General features: G+C 33.0%; 1 pseudogene; it reads left to right on the forward strand.

Annotated features, from left to right (window-relative positions):
* Window positions 1-1628: 1628 nt before the first annotated feature.
* LOC120193021 lies at window positions 1629-3921 on the forward strand (annotated as a pseudogene).
* The last annotated feature ends 511 nt before the right edge of the window (window positions 3922-4432 follow it).

Here is a 4432-nt window from a genome sequence, read left to right on the forward strand (position 1 = left end):
TCGAGTTTTCCGATGGTTTGTACTCATCGAAGAGGTATTTTCTAAAAGCTTTGTGTGTGGGATTAGTTTTGGAATCTTGTGTGGGCTAATTTGGCGCCGCCTAAAGCGGAGGCTTTTGTTTGGAGGGTGGTCCAGAATAGAATTCCGGGCTTAATAGAGTTACAAGGATGGGGTGTAATGGGTGTGAAGAGTATCATCTGTATATTTTGTAAAAATGAATCGAAAACGCCAAACCATAAATTAAACATAAATTTTTATCCTAAATTTATACATTAAAATTAATGTTTAGAGTAGAAAGTTATCAATCTAACTCAATATAAAATAATTGTATCTTATATACTTAAAAATAATTATAATTATAATTATAATTATATCATCTCTATACTTTTAATTAACTATCTATTTTATAATTTACGGGCTTTAACAAAAATCCATTTATTGACATTTTTTTTTGGAGAAGTCGCATCCATTTATTGACATTTAGGGTGCGTTTGGTTCACGGAATGTAAGATTACCAGTGGGAATAAAAAATTACCAGGGAATAGGATTACTGGGAATGTTATATTTTGTGTTTGGTTGGTTTAGCAGGAATGTAAGATTACCGTGTTTGGTTAAAGGAATAAAAGATTATTGGAATGTATATTTGACCAAATTGTCCTTATTATATATTTGTATAATATTACAAATTGTAAAATATTTATATATTTTCTTTAATAAATTAAATTCATAATATTTATATATTTTTTTTACAAAATTAAAAATATAAAAAATGTTTAATGAAAGGGTAAAAAAAAATTAACCCCTAAACTTCATATAAAATTTTAATTATAGATTTTTTTTGTAAATCTAAAATAATTTAAGGATAAATTTGTAATTTAACCTTCGTAGAATTTTTATTATTCAATGACAGAAGAAGGATATTTTTGAAAAAAAATAAAAATTTAAGGGCATTTTAGTCCAAAACGCCGGTAATGTTACAATACCTAAGGGAAGGGAGGTAATGACATTCCCAGTAATATACCCCAAAAAATCTACTATTGGTAATAAAACATTACCGGGAATGAGATTCCCAGCCAACCAAACATATGGGAATCTCACATTCCTTGAACCAAACACCCCCTTAGTCTAACTAATTAGACATGAAAACAATATAGAGAAAAATAGTAGACGTGGCTGAATGTGATTCGTCTTCTAACGTGGAGGAGCCTGATTCGTCTTCCGACGTGGGCGAAAATGATTGGTACTCAAAGAAATAATACGAAGACGAAAAGAAATTTTCCGAACGACCTCGCTATATTCTAACCTGTAAAAGTGGACTGTAAGAAATCTCAAACACCAGATCTCATCTAAGGGAAAACTCAGTCCCTCCACACTTATTATTTAGTTCCCTAAGTTCCGCCATTAAAGCTCTTCTTTTAATTCATTCCCTCTGCCTTTTCCATTACACTCGTACACTGTCTCAACCCATTTTATCAAACTTCATCAAGATTCAAAGGTTACAATTTACATATCATTCAACCACTTCCGTGCCTCTAAATTTCCACCCTTTATCCTTTGATTTTGGGTTGATTACTTTTACTAAAAGCATTGCAATTTTAATAGCAGAAGTGAGATAAATAGACACTTCAATGGCCCTAAGGAAACCTGGTTTTGATTGCTTTGTTTGATGTTGATGGAACTCTTACAGCTCCAAGAAAGGTTTGCAAATCTCCTTTTTTTCAATCCTTAAAATTTTAGTGATGTGCTTTTTGAATTTTGGGTTTGTTGAATTTAATTGAAACTGGCATTCATTTTAATGTATCTTTCATTTAAATGGTATAGACGGCTACCCCTGAAATGCTGGAGTTCATGAAGGAACTGAGGAAGGTAATTGATTTTTATGATGACCCTCTTGATTCTCTTTTGTTAATTCTTTTTAAGTGTCAATTTCATTTAGAGAATTTACACTGTTTTACTTTGGATTGAAGGTTGTTTCTGTTGGAGTGGTGGGTGGATCGGATCTTAGTAAGATATCCGAGCAACTTGGGAAATCAGGTTTGCTTTCAATTAGCTCTTCACATTCTTGTTTTCATTATTCCTTTAATGCCTATGATTATTAACCATAGTTCGCATTTTCTGGAAAAAAATGCAGTTATTAATGACTATGATTATGTATTTTCTGAAAATGGGCTTGTTGCTCATAAAGATGGGAAACTCATTGACACTCAGGTATTATTGCTCATAGCTGCCATGTTCTATTTGTTGAACACCATGTTTTCTTGTCATATCATGTGAATTTAAGAGCTTATAATAAGTTTTTCCCCCCTATGTTCCTTCAAGTTGATCTGCACTTCTTTAACTCGGTCTCCGTTCCTTTTTTCTAGAGCTTGAAGTCATTTCTTGGAGAGGAGAAGCTGAAGGTTAGATTTGTTCCCCTCTTAGATGTGATGGCTCTTCCATTTGACATCTGAAATAGATTGAATTAAGAAAAAACTCGATTTATAGTATCAATAGGACTCCTTAATGTTTGTTAGCCGCTTGCATCGATTTTCGACTTGCAATTATTTCAAGTATCTCTTTTGTCTTTAAGTCTTGTATATCTAGAGTAAAAGAAGTGATATGCATGTATTATCGAATTTGAACATGTTTTAAGTGGTGGGTGAATTATAGGCAGTAATACTTTATGTGCTAACTTGATGGTGTATGCTATTTGTTCATTGATTGCAAATGATTGTGCAGGAATTTATAAACTTCACGCTGCATTATATTGCTGACTTGGATATCCCATTAAAAAGGTGAAGAGTGGAATAATGGTACCAAATCTTTTTGTTCTTCTAATTATTCGAGACTTTATCGTTTTTTCTTTGGTGACATTGGCGTAGGGGTACATTCATAGAATTCCGAAGTGGGATGCTCAATGTATCTCCAATCGGGCGAAACTGCAGCATAGAAGAAAGGGATGAATTCGAGAAGTACGACAAGGTATAAAATATTAAAAACCTCAGGTGTTTGTTATCTAAAAGACATGGAATCAGTACTTTTAGGTGCATATGCTCAAACAAATCTAAATACTTGGTTTTCAGGTTCACAATATTCGCCCAAAAATGGTTTCCGTGCTTCGAGAAAAGTTTGCTCACCTTAACTTGACGTTTTCCATTGGAGGGCAAATAAGCTTTGATGTGAGTAATGCATATGGTTTGTGATTGAACGTTTTAAATACCAAGAATGCCGAGAGGATTCATTGATTTTTTTCTCTTGCTTCAATTTGCTTGTAATAGGTTTTTCCCCAGGGCTGGGACAAAACATATTGCTTGAGATATCTTGAAGATTTTCCAGAAATTCACTTCTTTGGCGACAAAACTTACAAGGTTGGTCATTTGTAAAAATTTATGAACTTGCTGTACATGATTCATTATATTCATTTAGGTCTAACTTTGTTTCGGATGCTCTTTTTTTTTCACACGACTAATGGTCTTGCCTGGATGATTTACGGTTAGGGAGGGAACGATCATGAAATTTATGAATCAGATAGAACGGTGGGACACTCCGGTAAGTTGTTATCTCAAACTCGAACTCCTATGTTTACACATAGGTCTTCATTTTTCTATGGTCTCAATGCAATGATTTAATTTCAATTAACAATATATTGACTTTTTTCATGCAGTTACGAGTCCTGATGATACAGCGGGGCAGTGCAAGGTTCTCTTCCTAAGCAACCCTTGAACGCCACCATTTTTCTTCTTGATGATACATGTTTGTGTCTCCTAGTTTATAATAAGTGCCAAGCTGAAGCCGCTGCTGGCTCAAGTATGTAGTTTTATATATAGTTCTTGTCAAATTGGTTAAATTTACCTATTCAGAACCTGCAGAAATTATTGTATCATGAATTTTCTTTGGGTAAATTACACGTTTGGTAACTGAACTTTAGTTTTTCTTATTTCACTCAGTGTACTTTCATTTTTTTTAATTTACTTACTGAACTTTATAGATTGATTTTTTTTGTTACTCCGCCGTTAAATAATTAAACGACGTTATGACATGGCAACTTACATTAAAACGATGTCGTTTTGAATTCCTAAAAACGTTTTTAGACTAAAAAGCCATTTTGATTAAAACACGATCATGTCATAACGCCGTTAATTATTTAACGAAGGAATGACAAAAATTTCAAATATAAACTTCAGTGAGTAAATTGTAAAAATTGAAAGTACGATGAGTGAAATAAGAAAGAGTAAAACTCGGTTACCAAATGTGCAGTTTACCCATTTTCTTTTTAATACTATTTACTTTTGGACCTTTACTGCGTTAAGGTCGCAGCAATTTATGTATAAAGTTTACACACATTGGAGCCAGAAAAGAGGAAGAGTAAATTTTCTGCATTGATGTAGGATAAAGATTGTACTTCAACAACATGAAAACATCGATCCATGAACATGTTCCCTTCCTATGATCC

The sequence above is a fragment of the Hibiscus syriacus genome, unplaced genomic scaffold (genome assembly GCF_006381635.1).
Source record: "Hibiscus syriacus cultivar Baekdansim isolate YM2019G1 unplaced genomic scaffold, ASM638163v2 tig00116984_pilon, whole genome shotgun sequence".
NCBI classification, from domain to species: domain Eukaryota; kingdom Viridiplantae; phylum Streptophyta; class Magnoliopsida; order Malvales; family Malvaceae; genus Hibiscus; species Hibiscus syriacus.